Below are 17874 nucleotides of genomic sequence, written 5' to 3' on the forward strand. Positions count from 1 at the left end.
TTCCCTGGCCTTCCCCCCTGCCTATTGTGTGAGCTACCCCATCTCCCTCCACACCTACCTTTTCTAAGTTAGCCAGAGTAGGTTTCCACAGTTTCTAAAAAGCTTGACTTGAATGAGAAAGGTCAAGTGTGGGCATGAACGTCCATTTCAAAATTCAAATCTTCCGCTGTGCCTGGCTGGGGCATTGAAAAGTATAACGAGTTCGAGTTTAGTCTTATGATAATGTCAGTGATGAATGTTCAAGTGGGAATTTCCAGTAGGCATTTGGAGATGCAGGACTAGTGTATGCAATAGAGGTCAAGGTAGAAATATGGGTTTAGGGATCAATTCCACTGAAATCATGGATATGAATGAAATAGCTTGTAACAGGTCAAGCTGTGACAGCAAGCAACTGAAAGCACTCTGGTGATCCAAGGCGAACAGATTCGCTTGAAAAGTCCTAAGAAGAGCTTTGGAAAGAGAAGAAGCACGGCTTGGCCGAGGAAAGTGGAAAGGCAAGACGTTTGAGAAGACTCCAAGGCGGATGCCACCTACGTTTAGAGAGGCAGTTTCTTAATATCGAGGGGAAAAGTAACAGTAATACAAAAAAAAAAAATACCTTTCACTCAACAGTATGTATGGTATGATCCCATTTTATTTTATTTTTTAAATGTATATATTTGCATCAGTCTGGAAGGATCTACATCAAAGCATTTGCAGTGATTATCTCTGGATGCTACAATGACAATTTTTGTTTCCTTGTTTTCTTATTTTCCACATTAAGCATTCATTGATTTTTTTTCCAGATACAATTCATAAAGCATAAAATTCACCATTTTAGAAGGTACAGTGCAGTGTTCTGAGAATATTCACAAAGTTGTACAACCATCATCACTCTCTAATTCCAGAAATTTTTCATCCTTCCAAAAAGAAACCCTGTGTCCATTAGTGGTCACTCCCCATTCCTGCCCTCCCTCCCAGCCCTAGGCAACCACTAATTACTTCCTGTCTCTATAGAGCTGTTTATTCTGGATGTTTCTTATGAATGAAATCATGCTGTATGTAGCCTTTTGTGACGGGTTTCTTTCCATTAGCATCATGTTTTCAGGGTTTATCCATGTTGTAGCTTGTGTCCGTACCTCACTGTCCGTTGTTGCCAAATAAAATTTCCTGGCATAGCTGTTCCATATGTTTATCCATTCATTAGTTGCTAGACACTCGAGCTGTGTCTTTCCACCTTTCCACTACAGCAAATAATCCTGCGGTGAACATTTATGAACCAGTTTTTGTATGAATGCATGTTTTCAATTCTCCTGAGTATACACCTAGGAGTGGAACTGCTGGGCCATATCTGTTTAGCTTTTGAGGCGCCACCAAAGAGTTTTCCAAAAGGTCTACATTCTTTTACATTCCCACCAGCAACGTAGGAGGGTTCTGGTTACTCCACCTTCTCCCTAACACCTGTTAACTTGTTAACATCACTTTTTAGAAAGGATGGAGAAAACATGTGCTAAGGGGGCCCAAGACCCACCTTTCTTTTCAACAAACTTAATCCTTCTCGTGATTTTTCCACAGACGAAAGGTAAAGCATGCAAGCATTCTTCTGTAATAATATGATAGAGAAGCTGGCATTTATTGGATTCTTATTGGCCTCTGGGAGGGTTAATGTCGAACTCTGTGATGTATTAGACTATTGAATATTTACAGAAAACACTGAGTTTGGAACCTATTCTAGAGATGAAGAATGAGGTTTCGAGGTGAAGTGACTTGAGCATAATGACACTGACCCAAATCCGAAATTCTTAACCATCCACTGTGACAGCTAAAAACCTGCCTCTCCTTCTGCTGTTTCTGGCTGTACACACCATGTGTCATTTCCATATTTTCCCAGGGGAAAAAAACCTTTCTCAAGATGATTTTTCACAAGTAAGTCAGGTACAATTTATCATACTCTTAATGCTAACATATTCTGGAGATGCAAAGCCTATAGCATATGTAGAAATAACTTGACTCAGCAGTGTAAACATTAATTCAATGCTTTTTAAAAAAATGAACAACCTTGTTTCTCTGAGTTGATGTGATACTTCTTCTCTCCTGCTGGATCTTTTATTGGCTCATTGGTGCCAGTAGGAATGGGTTCTAAAACGGATTAGCCCGGAGAAAGACTGTAATCAAATAAATCTCAAGTTAGCCATGCTTTCAATTTTGTTTAGAAGTGAGATTTTTTTTTTTTCCCCAACTGTGCCTTGTTTCCCAAAGAAAGCATGGTAGATTTTGTGTTCGAAAACACGTTTGCCTCTGTGACTTCCAATGACAGCAGAACCAATTCTGTTTTGTAACTGGCCAATTTCAGCTCCTGAGATAGACCCGTGGAAGAAGAGGGATGTGAATAAGATCTGAATAAAGCATATTATTAGATCTCAAAGAGAATCAATAGAATTTAATGTAGTTTTCCTTGCCTTGCGTCAATAAAGCAATGTTGTTAGGAAGGCATTACAATCTTGTCTTCTCTTGTGGGTTTGAAAGCTTGTTTTGTTGTGGTGGTGATGGTTGATTTGCCTGAGTCGCCTGTCCTAAGGACTGATTTGTTTGGTTTTGTAACGCATCATCCCTGCATCTGTAACTTAAGGCTCAGAACACCTAGGGAGGTAAATAGATGTTATTTTTATTATCTGTGCTTTATAAATAAATTTTAACCTGGAAAGATGACATGGCCTAAGTCACACGTTCAGCTGCATTTGGTAGGTTGATGCACAATTCTAGGCTGAACCTTAATCTGCTTAAAATCAGGAGAAATCTGGAAAACCACAGGCTCACCCATTATTTCTCTGCTGGTGAAATTGAGACCAGTTGGTTAAAGGGTTCTAATGGGCTGAATTGGCCCCAGAATTCATATGTTGAATCCCTACACCCCCAGGACCTCAGAATGTGACTGTATTTGGAGATAGGGCCTTTAAAGAGGTAATTAATTTAAAGTGACATGATTAGGGTGGGCCCTAATCCAATATGACTGGTGTCCTTATAAGAAGGGGAAATTGGGATACAAGACACGTACAGCGGGATGACAACGTGAAGACACAGGGGGAGGACAGCCAACCACAGGCCAAGGGGAGAAGCCTGGAACAGACTCTTCTGTCACAGCCCTCAGAAGGAACCAACTCTGCCCACACCTTGATCTCAGATTTCTAGCCACCAGAACGTGACACAAGAAATTTCTGTTGTTTAAGCGGCGTAGTCCGCAGGACTTTGTTATAGCAGCCTGAGGAAACGAATACAGGGCCCTCTGCTGCCACTTTGCTGATGACGAGTGTCAGGCCCCAGGTCTCCTGACATTCATCTCAATGCCCCAAGATCATGCTTTTGAGGCTTACTGAGCGAAACCCAGAAACCACAGACATACCAGCTGTTTGGTGCTCACATGCATCGTATTTATCTTAGATCCCATGCAGGCCAGTCTCCTCTCTGGTCAGAGCAGCATCCCCCGGAAAATTGGAATGCAGGATTTGAAATTTGAGCCATCTGGTCAACCGGTCTGAGGTTGAGCTGACATCCTACCTTTCTTGCTCCAGTGCTCTTGCTGGGGAAAGTTTCTCCAGGGAATTCTTCACCCCTGTCTGGATTCCCAGAAGTTGTGCTGACTCAGAACCTCTTTTCCGACATCCTGTGATTTTGTGAAAGAGGCCCCTTTGCTCTTGTCAAGCGCACGCCTCTCTCCCCTGGGGCAGAGTCCTGCTTCTCCACTGGGGCCCTTTTTCAGAGGAAGAAGGAAGAAAGAGTGATGGGGCACTGTGCCTAGTTCAGGCACGTCTCACTTAATCTTCACCTCCCTGAGGGGAAGCCACCATCACCTCCATTTGCTAGATGGAGAAACTGAGGCACATACCGGTTAATCGCTCACCCCAAATTCACACAGCTCACAAGTGGGGGAGGTAGATTTGCCTTCCACTCTCTGACTCAGGCCTGTGCTTCTGCTACCTCAGAATGCCACTGAGAGAGAGGCAACCAGATTACCATCCTCCTTACAGACCCCACACGTCCCAAGATAACAAAGGTGAAAAGGCCCAGTGAGGACCTTGCTGAGCTGGGGCTCATGACATTTTGTCTCTGGAAGCTTCAGGTAACACCTCTCCATGGCTGATGGCGTACTTTCTGTGGAGCTCTAAACAGCGCCACTGATAGGGCGGTCTGCAGCGGGAGGGCCTCAAAGGCTCGGTCCCTGCTCCAGAATGAGATGGAGACAGAAAGCAAGCAGGAGCATTCAGGGGCATTCATGCCAATTCAACAGCAATGCTAGGGCATGGAACCCAATCATAAAAAAGAAATGAGCTTGTATTTCATACAATCATCTCATTTTTCTCAGCACACATCATACTTCATTGTAAATAACGAAACTGGTCCTTGGGACTTCCCTGGTGGTCCAGTGGTTAGGACTTGGCGCTTTCACTGCCATGGCTCTGGATTCAATCCCTGGTCAGGGAAGTAGGATCCTGAAAACTGAGGGGGGGGGGCGGCCAAAAGAAAAAAAAAAAAAAAACTGGTTCCTTACCATGGACACCTTGAGAAGCACTGCCCAGAGGCCAGCATAAATGACTAGGGAGACAAAGAGATGATGGGGAGGCATGGAGCCCAGGTGTTATGGGCTGAATGTCTGTGTCCCCCCAAAATCCACATGTTGAAGCCCTGACCCCCAGTATGATGGTATAAGGGGGTGGGGCCTCTGGGCAGAAATTAGGTTTAGATGAGGTCATAAGGGTGAGGCCCCCATGATGGGATTAGTGCCCTTTTAAGAGGAAGAGACACCAGAGTGTTCTCTCTCTGCCCTGTGAGGACACAGTGAGAAGGTGGCCGTCTGCAAGCCAGGAGGAGAGGCCTCACCAGGAACCAAGTCTGCTGGCACCTTGATCTCAGACCTCCAGCCTCCATAAGTGTGAGAAATAAATGTGTGTTGTTTAAGCCCCCCAGTCTGTGGTATTTTGCTATAGCAACCCGAACAGACAGAGACTCTGGCTCTGCTACTGACAACCCAAGGCCCCGTGGCTGAGGCTGAGCCTCCTGCAGCCTGGTGCTTCCTTTACTGGCAGCATTTCCTCCCTCGGGTCCTTAACAAAATTGGCAGGGTTCCCATGACATGACATGACAAAGCCAGTTCCCCAGGACACAAACCTGCCCCTACAAGGTGATGGGTTTGAAGGCAGGTCCTAGGACACATCACATGCCATCCCCTTCCTACTGCCTGACTTGGGGGCCACAACCTGCCCTCATGCCATCCCTCAGGTCTCCATCTCAGGAAGGAAGGGCTGGGGCTCATAATCCCATCCCTCCCACAAAGCCAGTCCCACCTCGAGGTGGGATTCCTTTTGGAAACTCTCCTACCCCCTTCTTAGCAACCTTGAATCTCCTTATAGCAATCATTTCCTCCTCTTCAGTATAAATGGTACGTTCCACTTTTCTGCATTTGTGAAATAAATTTGTATCAAGAATAAGACCATTTTTATATAACGCAACGTGCCTGAGACTGATTTTGTTGTTGTTTTAGAGAAAGGTCCAGATGCTTTAAAAGTTTATGAACAGCCACCCAGCTCTCGACAGCAAGCAGAAGCCTGCAGCCCCCATCACTCATTTCTCAATTATCCTGGGAGAAGTAGGTCAGGGATGAAAGCAGGCCCGGGAGGCTGGGGGGTGTAGCAGGACAGCAGGAGACTGGCCCTGCCGTTAACGAGGGTGACCTTGGGTAAGTCTGTGACCCGCCCTGTACCTGGCTCCCCACAAGGGTTTGGAGCTCTGTGACCCCATCCTTCTTGATAAGGTCACTTTCTACAGCGGCCATCCTGTCCTTTAGCTTATCAAACAAGAAGCCAAATGGCCTGAAATGAGCCTCCCTCCCTGCCCCCTTCATTCCCCAGGCTGTCTTGTTAATAGGAAAGTAGCCAGAAGGTAAGCAGCCGAGAGAAGGAAGAGACCCCCCTGACGAACAGCCGGTCCTTCGAGGGAACCTCACCCCCGAGGGCCGGGGGGACGGTGGCTTCAGCCTCCTGGACCTCCCAGCAAAGTCTGTGCTTGTCTTTGTAGTTGCTGCTGCCCACGAAGCTGTACCTGGCTTCTCTTTCCTGCCTAACAGACACCGCGGTTTCCATCAGCCTCAGGCCGCTCCCCCTCCTGGAGGCTCCTTCCTGCTTCCTCCCCTGCACCCTGCACTCTCCTTCCCATGGCCCCAGTTCTCCCGCCCCCGTCCTTTTGACACCTACCTAGCATTTACAGCGCACAAAGCACATGCATCGAATCCTCGCGATGTTGTTGATTTATTGGCTTCTGAACAAAAATCTCCAGGTCTGGGGAGCTGAGTGTAATTTTTGCCTCCGGTCCCCTGTCTACCCTGGGCCACCACAATCAGAGGGGGCTTGGGGACATCGGACACTTTAGGTACATACCGTTCTTCCTGTGAGACCGGGGTGGAGAGCTCCCTTTTATAAACACAGAAAGTGAGGCTCACTTGGATGCTTGGGCACAGACTGGATGCCCCGGGGTGTCCACTGGTTTCAAAAAAAAAAAACAAGCACAGGCTGGTCACGTGCTGACTCAGGGCCAACGCAGAGCCAGGAAGAGGCAGAGGCGGGCTCAGCCCTGGGTCTGTGTGATGCCACAGCCCCCTCTCCTCCACCAGACGTCCCACTCGGGCCTCTGCCCTTACCCCTCGGGGGTGTGGCCCCTAGGATGCCCGAGCAGCTCGGAAACGTAGCAGACACAGAGCCTCCGGGATGCCCAGTGGAGAAGGAGGGTCCAGACGAGGAGAACCAGCTCTCCGCCCGGAAGCTGCAGAAGGCTTGCCCTTCACCTACACGGCAGAGCAGAGGCAGCTGCCGGGAGCCCAGGGTGGTCCCACCAGGAAGCGGGGGTGGGGATTGGGTTGGGTTGGGTTGGGACAGCCCAGTGACTAGGGATACCGGATACTTGATGGGGTTGAAGACACTGACAGGTCCGTCCTGCCCCAAATGCCAGTAGGGCCCCCTGAAGAATCACGAGCCCCTTCAGCCGGCTTCTCCTTTTGCATCTGACCCCTCACTGCTGTCTTGACGTTGGCCCAGAGGACACCGCCCAGCGCTTCTGGGGCCCACGGGCTGCTTTCAGGCTGCTGGAGAAGCAAGGCATTCAGAAACCCGTGACCAGCCCTCCCTGTGCTCGGGGCTTTTAATCTCCTTAATTGAAATTGATTGGCCTCTTGGGAGGCAGCTCTGCATTGGCCCTGAGCTTCAGCAGGTGATCAACTCCTGCTTCGTTCTTTGAAAGACCAATTGACACACCAGGGCATCTGATCTTCTCCCTGAATCCTGGGCCCCTTTCCTGACCAGAAGCAAAGCCAGAAACAGGCACACTTAACAAAACAGCCCAGGAAATAAAAGCGCCCGATAAAAATAAGGGGAGAATATTCCAGTCCCACTGTGGCTTAGCATTATACAAAAGGCCAGTCAAAACCCCATTACCGAGGAAAGATGTAATCACACGGGGACGGAGCTGCGGCAGGGGGAGCGTGGGCCTTCGGCAGCTCACAAGATAAACAGGCGGGGCTGGAGCATCTCGAGGACCCGGCTGCAGAAAAGATAAAAAGGGAAGAAAAGTGAAAGCCCATCTTAAGTTAAAAGCAAACCAAACATTGAGAGAACGGTTTGAGCGTCCAGATCTGTGTTCATCTAGACACACAGCCGTTCACTCCCCACCCCCACGTGGCTGGAGCTGCTTTACAAACCGGTTTGGTCCGTCATACCTCTTGGAGAATCTTCTAATAGGGCCCCTTCCTTACCAGGCTGATCCCATATCCCAGAAACATCCCTCTGGGGGTTCTCCTGGGATGGGCCGGTGGGTCATTTCACCGACTGGGAGCTGGGTTTGAAAGGGCTGTGCTGGGGGACTCGGGCCACCTTACGGTTTCCAAGCCCTGGGCTCTGTCCCTGCATTGGCTGTGCAGGGTGGCACCAGGACACAAGACTCACCTTAGAGGTAAGGAAACACAGGCTTGACAAGGTAGGTAATCATTAGGAGTGGCAAACTCATCCTAAGACCATCTTGCTGCCTGACCTTCTAAAGGTCAAGTTGAAGGGACCAGGATGTGCCATCCCCAAGTATGCCACTGTGGCGTAAGGATTATTTTAAACTGAAGGCAAGTGAGAATCAACAAGACGCAGGATGAGTTCTTCCTTCCCCTTTTCTGCCTAAAAGCAGGGCATAAAATTCCCTTAGTGAAGGTTTCCCCCTCTCCTATACTAGAAAGAGGAGAGAGACTCTTATCACCAAGACAGAGTCGTCACTGAGATGAATCTGCATAAACAGACCTTATTAAAATAACCCACAAGAATTCCCTGGCGGTCCAGTGGTTAGGGCTCCACGCTTCCACTGCAGGGGTCACGGGTTCGATCTCTGGTCAGGGAACTAAGATCCCACAAGCCGCTCAGGATGTCCAAAAATTAAAACAAACAAACAAACAAACAAACAAAAACCATTATCTTCCATTAGTTTCCTCCTTATATTTCCTAGTCACTTCTCCACAATGTATTGTCTCTAGAAGCCTAAACCTCCTTTCCTGTGTTGAAGATGATATATAAATGCCCGAACTGAGACTACCTCTTTGAGTTTCACTTTTTTTCTGAAAATATTAATCAAATTCATCTTCCTTTTCTCCTGTTAATCTGTCTTTTGCTGGTTAAATTCGCAGGCCCTCAGGTACTGAACGTAAGAGAGTAGGGGAAAAGTTTTTCCTCCCCAACGAAGTCCAGAGATCCAGATTTTAAAAGCAGAGACCCAACTTGTTTGCTGCAGAAAACTCCATTTTTAAGTAAATTCAAGTTGAAAGTGGCTCTTAACCTCCACTTTCTCTAGCAGCAGGAACATGACAGAAGGATGAAGCAGAGGGTGAGCTCTGTAAAAACAAGGGCCATATCTGTCTCAGTCATCATGGAGCTAGTGTCTAAGGGTGACTAACATATAGTAGGCACTCAATAAACATCTGTTGAATAAGTGAATAGATCAATGAATAGAGGGATGGATGGAGGTACATTGGATCAAATAGGGTTGGAGCAACTGTATTGTGCAGAAAGTAAAATTGTAGCTTATTGTATACAGGCTCCCATAAAATCCCACCAAGACAGCCTGTTGATAAAGCAAAGCTCCCAGTAGGAAAGTGATTAAATAAGAAAAATGAAGGATTTCAAGATGGCAGCAGCAGAGCATTAGCCACGTGCAGGGCCCTTCTGAGCACGGGGTTCTGTGGGAAGCCAGCTCTGCCAAGAGGACAGAGACCCCCAAATGTAGGTGTCACGCCGCATTCTGGAGACTGAGTGCTGCCTCTGGGTCACTGAAGACCTCCTCAAAGTGCCCAGCCTCCAGAATCTTCTTGTGCTCAAACAAGGATGGTAAACATCGCAAGCCCTCACCTTCCTGCTACCCGCCACGCCCTCCCTGGCCTCCTAACATCACGTCCAGATGCAGAGCTCAGGAGACTTCCCAGTGTCAGCCCTGGAGGTGACAATGTTTATGGGATGTTTTGCCTCCTCCTTCTGACCTCCGTTATGGTACTTTAACCCCGTGGTGCCATTCACAGGGCAGACGTGTGCAGCCAGGGACACAGAGGGAGCAGCAATCTAGCTGGGTCACTCATCTGGTAACTAGGTGACCAGCCACCTCCCCCATTGCCTGGCATTCGCTGAGCGCCCTCCCTCCATTCCTTCTGCTTTTGCCTCCACGCAAACTATATCCCTCACTCCTCTGGGCTTCCTCTCACTCTGGATCCATTAGGTGGGACCTACTAGAGTTCCCCTGGGGGCGCTCTGGAGGGATAAAGATGAGGGATGAGAGGGTGGTAGAGTGCGGCCAAGAAGGAGCTCTGGCCTTGTATCCAATTCAATCAGAGTCTACGAATAACATATATTAGGTACCAATGAGAGGTGAGAAGGTAATAAAAAAGGTGAGCCAGGCATGGCTCTATCCCGGGAAACCTAATGAAAGACTGCCTGCCACCTTTGCCTCGCATACCTTAGATGATCGGCCCTTGATCTGGGGTTTACTGAGCAGAGAGGATGCCCTTCTCGTGACCCAAACCAAACACGGGTGCTCACTCGGTGAGCTTTCCAAGCCCTGAGGCCACCTCTGGCTGTTTCTGCTCATTGGTGGCCTCAAGCTGCTCTACCTCTGGGCATTCACTCAATAGGAGGGTGGGAGCTCTGCTTGTTGGCCGAAGACAGGCCCCAAACAAGACATTACACAGTAAAATTACATGAAGTAGTTCTCGAGTTCTGACCCTGTCTACCATTGTAGGATTCCCCGGCCACCCCAAAAGCCTCTGTCTTCATTTCTGGGACATCTCATGGGGGGATCTCATGGGTAGGTGTGTCCTTTCACAACCACGTGGCACGCACTTCTTCCTCCAAGTCTAACTGTGGTTGCCTACTAGGCTAGGCGCTGCCCCAACCTCTCAAGGCCTGAAGGTCCCAGGAAGGTTCCTCCCCCCAGTCCTGTCTCCTGCCGCTCAGGGGTCTGCAGTCAGGCTGAGGCTTCTCTTCAAGGCCCTGGACATCAAGACAGCCCACCTGCTAATGCCCGTTCTCCCTAAAGAAGAGAGAAGCCTGAATCACACGCCCCATCCTCCCCATGGTGGGCCACTGTGTAGGTTTCTGAGCACTCATAATGCAGTGAGGAGCATTCAGGAGGATGATATATGGCCCTGCTGTGCTAAGCTTGCCCTTCAGCAAGAATATTCAGTGGAAAAAACACAGTCACTTCAGCAAGTAGTGTTGGGGAAGCTGGACAGCTGCATGTAAATCAATAAAGTTGGAACGGTCCCTCACACCATGCACAAAAATAAACTCGAAATGGCTTAAAGACTTAAATATAAGATAGGACACCATAAAACTCTTAGAAGAGAACATAGGCAAAACATTATCTGACATAAATTGTACCAATGTTTTCTTAGGTCAGTCTCTCCCAAGGCCATAGATATAAAAACAAAAATAAACAAATGGGACCTATTCAAACTTACAAGCTTCTGTACAGCAAAGGAAACCATAAACAAAACAAAAAGACAACCTATGGAATGGGAGAAAATATTTGCAAATGATGCAACTGACAAGGGCTTAATATCCAAAATATACAAACAGTTCATACAACTCAACAACAAAAAAACAAACAACCCAATCAAACAATGGGCAGAATTCCTAAATAGACATTTCTCCAAAGAAGACATACACATGGCCAACAGGCACATGAAAAGATGCTCCACATTGCTAATTATTCGAGAAATGCAAATCAAAACTATGATGAGGCACCACCTCACAATGGTCAGAATGGCCATCATTTAAAAATCTACAAATAACAAACGCTGGAGAGGATGTGGAGAAAAGGGAACCCTCCTACACTATTGGTAGGAATGTAAATTGGTGCAGCCACTATGGAAAACAGAATGGAGGTTCCTCAAAAAACTAAAAATAGAGTTGCTATATGATCCAGTGATCCCACTCCTGGGCATATATCCAGACAAAACTGTAATTCAAAAAGATACATGCACCTCTATGTTCACAGCAGCACTATTTAAAATAGCCAAGACATGGAAACAACCTAAACGTTCAATGGCAGATGAATGGATAAAGAAGGTGTAGTATTCCATATATACAATGGAATACTACTCAGCCATAAAAAAGAATGAAATAATGCCATTTGCAGGAACATGAATACAACTAGAGATTATCATACTAAGTGAAGTCAGAAAGAGAAAGACAAATACCCTATGATATCGTTTATATAATATATGGAATCTTAATATATGACACAAAAGAACTTATCTGCAAAACAGAACAGACTCACAGACATAGAGAGTTTGCCAAGGGGGAAGCAGAGTGGGGGAGGGAGGGATTGGGAGTTTAGGGTTAGCAGATGCAAACTATTATATATAGAATGGATAAACAACAAGGTCCTACTGTATAGCACAAGGAAATATACTTAATATCCTGTGATAAAACATAATGGAAAAGAATATGAAAACAAATGTATGTATATGGTTAACCAAATCACTTTGCTGTACAGTAGAAATTAACACAACATTGTAAATCAAAACTACTTCAATAAAATAAACTTTCTAAAAAAAAGATTGCCCTTCAGGATTGGTGCTAGGCCTGGGATCTGCCTTGCCAGCCCTCCAGGCAAACCCAGATGAGTCCTGAATCCTGGAGATTTAAGTTTGGTCGGCAATTTCCAACATACTAGAAGTGTAAGGTCTAGGTGTGTCACAGCAGAGAAATATCTGTATATTTTAAGTCCTCTTAAATATAGAGGACTCTCTCCTCCTCCTCTTAGGGCATAAGTTTTAGCATCAGAGGGACGAACATGTGCCATGCTCCAACTACCTTTGTCAGGGGTTTAGTCAAACCACTCTTCTTTCAATCATGTACTGAACAGACCTGCTTTTTCTAATGTCTTTCAATCAAAAGACACTACCTTTGGAAAATGTACTGGAATGTCTCCCCCCTGCAGAGGCGGGTCCTCTACAGCCATGCTCTGATTTCACAAACCCACCTCTCCACCATTCACAGGAGGCTTCCTTTGCAAAAGTGTACCCTTGCCAGGCTCTGAAGGGTAAATTCATCTTTTTGACCTTGCAAGGACACATTTGCTGTAAACACTCACACTCCTTCCGTCTTCCTAGGCTAGTCCTTTGTCTGGTACAGAAAGAAAGTCTAGAAGTCAGAGTCTGAAGATCTGGACTTGCTTCCTGGCCCAACTTTCCATTATATAACCAGGCAGAAATTCCCTAATCCCTGAGCTTCTATTTTGTCATCTGGGAAAAATATTGAATGTGAGGATCAAATTAAGAACGTGTGTTAAGATGTAAATGGTTTGCAAACCGTCAATCACAGTGCATGGGAGAAACTGTGTCCCTTTGATCAGCTTGGGTGAACCCTTGAGTCTGGGCATTCCTGGGCATCATACGCAGGAGAGGTAATCGCAGGCTTTCTGATCATGTTCCTGAAGAAGCTGCCCAGAATGTCCCCTTCCTTGGGCAGGGTGGGGTTAGGAGATGTTGGGAGACCATTGTAGTAAGACCCTCCCTGCTGAAACAGCTTTTTTTTTTTTTTTTTTTAATGTCTGGGAGAACAATTTCTCTTGGCCATTGCTCTTTTTCTTCTTTTTTTTTTTTAATAATTCTATATTTTATTTATTTATTTTTGGCTGTGTTGGGTCTTCGTTTCTGTGCTAGGGCTTTCTCCAGTTGCGGCAAGCGGGGGCCACTCTTCATCGCGGTGCGTGGGCCTCTCACTGTCGCGGCCTCTCTTGTTGCAGAGCACAGGCTCCAGACGCACAGGCTCAGTAATTGTGGCTCACGGGCCCAGTTGCTCCGTGGCATGTGGGATCTTCCCAGACCAGGGCTCGAACCTGTGTCCCCTGCATTGGCAGGCAGATTCTCAACCACTGCGCCACCAGGGAAGCCCCTGAAACAGCTTTTATCAGTGGCAGAGTGTGAAGGAGGGAGCTATATGTGGGGACAGAGAGGATGGGGTTGGGGGGAGACCCCCACTGAGTAATTTGATTAGAACAGCCCAGTGCTTACTGGGGGTAGATAGGAGAACAAGTGGGATACCCAGCCAAGCTCAGGACAAACTTAGGCTGGCGAACTTGACCCTACTTTAGGGAGATTGGAAAGCTCTTAGGAATAGAATTCAGTGGAAACATTTGTTTTTTGATACAGAATCTTCCCACTTAAGTGAAGAGTAAATACCAAAGAAGAGACACATGTCAGTCTGTGGAAACTGACCCATCAACCTGCTCCAGAGTAGCAAGCAGGGGCCTCAGAACAGAAAGACGTGTCACTTAGTACCACAGCCTCTGTCAACAGAGCTATCATCAATGAGAAGATCAGCTGGGGAACGTCTGGGATCCCTGTTCCTACCACATGCAGGGAGGACTGACCCGAGAGAGCAAAGGAGGAAGGGGCAACACGGAGGGGCGGGAGGATGAGGGAGGAGCCTGGGGAATGAGCCGCAGTATGCTGGCCCCCGAGAGAGACCCTCACAGCGTTCTAGAAACCAAAACAGCCCCCTCGCTACATCTTTCTGCAAAGTCACCACTGAGCTCCTCCCAAACTGCTTCCTTCAAAAACTCACGGAACCCTGACTGTCCACAAAAATGTTCACCAACCCTGCCATAAGATCAGGCTATTAGGTACATCAAACTCACACCTGGAGCACAGATGCCCTCCTCCCCCTGGAACGCACCCAGGAGGAAAAGGCACACATACCATCCCTTGATTTACATAAATGTCAGCCCATCATGCAGAGCAAACAAACCCTGGGCTGAATCAGAGGAAGGCAAAACCAAGGGAGCCCAGCTGTATGAATGGCCTGCTCGCCGAAGTTTAAGACGCCGTGGACAAGCTTTCACAGTCTGTCCATTACTACAAGATCACTGCCGTGGCCTTGAGCCCCTACAGGGCTCTGCATGTCATACAGGCCATAAAATTAAGCCTTGGAAACCCACTACTGGACATATACACTGAGAAAACCATAATTCAGAAAGATACATGTGGGCTTCCCTGGTGGCACAGTGGTTGAGAGTCTGCCTGCCAATGCAGGGGACACGGGTTTCAGCCCTGGTCTGGGAAGATCCCCACGCCGTGGAGCAACTAGGCCCGTGAGCCACAACTACTGAGCCTGCACGTCTGGAGCTTGTGCCCAGCAACAAGAGAGGCTGTGACAGTGAAAGGCCCGCACACCGCGATGAAGAGTGGCCCCTGCTTGCCGCAGCTAGAAAAAGCCCTTGCACAGAAACGAAGACCCAACACAGCCAAAAATAAAATAAATAAATAATAATTAAAAAAAAAAAAAAAAAAAAGAGGGCTTCCCTGGTGGCGCAGTGGTTGAGGGTCTGCCTGCTAATGCAGGGGACACGGGTTCGTGCCCTGGTCTGGGAGGATCCCACATGCCACGGAGCAGCTGGGCCCGTGAGCCACAACTACTGAGCCTGCACGTCTGGAGCCTGTGCTCTGCAACAAAAGAGGCCACAATAGTGAGAAGCCCGTGCACCGCGATGAAGAGTAGCCCCCGCTTGCCGCAACTACAGGAAGCCCTAGCACAGAAACCAAGACCCAACATAGTAATCAATCAATCAATAAATAAATCTTAAAAAAAAAAAAAAAAAAAAGAAAGATACATGTACCACAATGTTCACTGCAGCACTATTTACAATGGCCAGGACGTGGAAGCAACCTAAATGTCCATCGACAGATGAATGGATAAAGAAAATGTGGCACATATATACAATGGAATATTACTCATCCATAAAAAGGAATGAAATTGAGTTATTTGTAATGAAGTGGATGGACCTAGAGTCTGTCATACAGAGTAAAGTCAGAAAGAGAAAAACAAATACCGTATGATACCACATATATGGAATCTAAAGAAAACGGTACCGATGAACCTAGTGGCAGGGCAGGAATAAAGACGCAGACATAGAGAACAGACTTGACGACACAGGGGGGAAGGGGAAGCTTGGACGAAGTGAGGGAGTAGCATTGACATATATACACTACCAAATGTAAAATGGATGGCTAGTGGGAATCTGCTGCATAGCACAGGGAGAGATCAACTTGATGCTTTCTGACGACCTAGACGGGCGGGAAAGAGAGGGTGGGAAGGAGGCTCAAGAGGGAGGCAATATGCGGATATATGTATACATATAGCTGATTCATTTTGTTGTACAGCAGAAACTAACACAACATTGTAAAGCAATTATACTCCAATAAAGATGTGAAAAAAAATTAAGCCTTGGGATTATAATCTAAGGGCGGCACAAAGATCAGAAAAGCTACAGAGCTGTTCTTAGAACACTGGGTGATAAACAGCTTTCAACATCCAGAATTAACTGCCTGGAATGTGTCCCCAGCTCCCTGCATTTCTGATCCCTGGGTAATACCGCCTTCTGCCTTTTTGCTCTCCCAGCCCTTCCACCAGTTTTATGACTCAATTCCCTATATTAAATCCCTCTCTGTTTGAAATGCCTAAAGTGATTTCCGGTTTTAATGACCAAACATTTACTTATGAATCCTTCTTCAATATTTTTTTTCTTTTGGATATTTGTGTACAGGCAGACCTCCTTTTATTGTGCTTTGCAGATACTGCATTTTTTACAAATTGAAGGTTTGTGGCAACCCTGCATCGAGTAAGTCTATCGGTGCCATTTTCCCAACAGCATTTGCTCACTTTGTGTCTCTGAGTCACATTTTGGTGATTCTTGCAACATTTCAAACTTTTTCATTATTATTATATTTGTCATGGTGATCTGTGATCCGTGATCTGTGATGTTACTACCACAACTTGCTGGAGGCTCAGATGATGGTTAGTAACTTTTAGCAAGAAAGTGTTTTTTCATTAACGTTCTTACAATGCTTTTTTAGACATAATGCTATAGCACACTTAACAGACTACAGTAGAGTGTGAACATAACTTTTACATGCACTGGGAAACCAAAACACGTGTGCAACTCAATTTATTGATATTCGCTTTATTGCAGCGTTCTGGAACCAAACTCGCAATATTCCAAAGTACACCTGTAAACACCCAACTTTTCATGTTTGGGTGCTGTCCTTTGTCCTCATGTGGCTAAATTCTCTGACAAGTACTTTCTGCTTTTAATTTTTTCAGTTGTCAGTGTTTCTTCCCACCACCCTCTCAACGTTGGCGCACTTTGCTGCTTGCCCCTAACTGGGTTCCTCTGCTTTTAGGCCACTGTTATATTAAACTGCAGAACAAACTTAAGCACTGGGCAGGCCCAACCCCTCCCTCCGGGGACACCTGGGGGCTCCACTGAACCTTTTATTCCACTGGGTCATTAACGAGAAAGGTCTGCCTCAGCAGGACCCTAACCCTGTCGATGGGAGCTATGCATAACTAATGAAGAGGAAAATTGGGAGCCTGGTCAGTCTCAACATATCCCTAATAATCTCTGCATTTCCCTGTATATCTTCCCTCCTTCCAACATGAGTACTCCAAATCCACCTTATCCCACTAACGGTTTCAAGTCTATATTTTCTCTTCCTTTCCTCCCCATCTCATGGCACTTGGCTTCATAACTGGTTACCCCAGCTTCTCAGTAACCCTGTGCACATTTTAAATACCACTTGCCTTGGTCTCTGGTTGTGGATCCTAAGACATCAGTAGGTACCCAGCAACCTGGGAGATTTAAGAGTAGGCACAGGGACTATTCTGAATTTTACTACCCTAATATTTACTCATTGTTACAGAAAAACCTTGGATAAACCAACAGGGATGGAGTTGTTGTAGACAGACACGTGTTTCACAGAACTGGAATTTACACACTTAGGCAATAAAATACTGTTGACTTTTAAATGTTCTGAGGAAAATATTTATGAAGCATATTCAGTGAAGGAGCGTGACACAGTCTACCTTTTCTAGGTGATTCAGGGCTCACCCAGGCTCCTCCCCTGAGGGGCTAGCGCAGGTTGTGACCTCTGCTTAGAACGGTCCTTCCCTGCCTTTGTCTATTTAAATCCTTCTCATCCTTTGGCTGTCAGCTCCAAGACAATCTTCCTCAGGCACAACTATATCAATTTATTAAAACGCGTCAAACTGTTCACTTAAAATGGGTGAATCCTGTGGCATGTAAACTGTACCTCAGTAAAGCTATGAAAAACAAAACACATTGTCAAGGAGGCGGAACATACCAACCCTCCCCCCTAAAATGTAGCTGCTTCACAGTATGTAAAGGGGGAGGGAAAGACCTTCACACTGGAGAAACCTGATGAAAACTGTGTCAGCCAGATGGTCAAGGTCAACATCAACAGTGATGTCATGTGGACAGGACGTACCCTTGATATGACATGATGAAAATGGCACTTTATCTCTG

The 17874-nt window shown here is 46.6% G+C and overlaps 1 long non-coding RNA gene across 9 annotated transcripts in view; it reads right to left on the bottom strand.

The window, feature by feature from the left end:
- Nucleotides 1-660: 660 nt before the first annotated feature.
- LOC132357267 (uncharacterized) overlaps nt 661-17874 on the bottom strand; it is a 71091-nt gene continuing 53877 nt past the window's right edge. For 6 of the 9 annotated variants that reach the window (XR_009500196.1, XR_009500194.1, XR_009500187.1 and 3 more), the window contains 4 exons: nt 7458-7563; nt 6921-7108; nt 6408-6509; nt 661-3727 (listed from right to left, as the gene is read on the bottom strand). This is a non-coding gene — a long non-coding RNA (uncharacterized LOC132357267). Of the gene's footprint in view, nt 3728-6407; nt 6510-6667; nt 7109-7457; nt 7564-8303; nt 8501-17874 lie in introns of those variants that run through there. The other 3 variants (XR_009500197.1, XR_009500193.1, XR_009500191.1) reach the window with 3 other exon arrangements.

The sequence above is a fragment of the Balaenoptera ricei genome, chromosome 2 (assembly GCF_028023285.1).
Source record: "Balaenoptera ricei isolate mBalRic1 chromosome 2, mBalRic1.hap2, whole genome shotgun sequence".
In the NCBI taxonomy this organism is placed as follows: domain Eukaryota; kingdom Metazoa; phylum Chordata; class Mammalia; order Artiodactyla; family Balaenopteridae; genus Balaenoptera; species Balaenoptera ricei.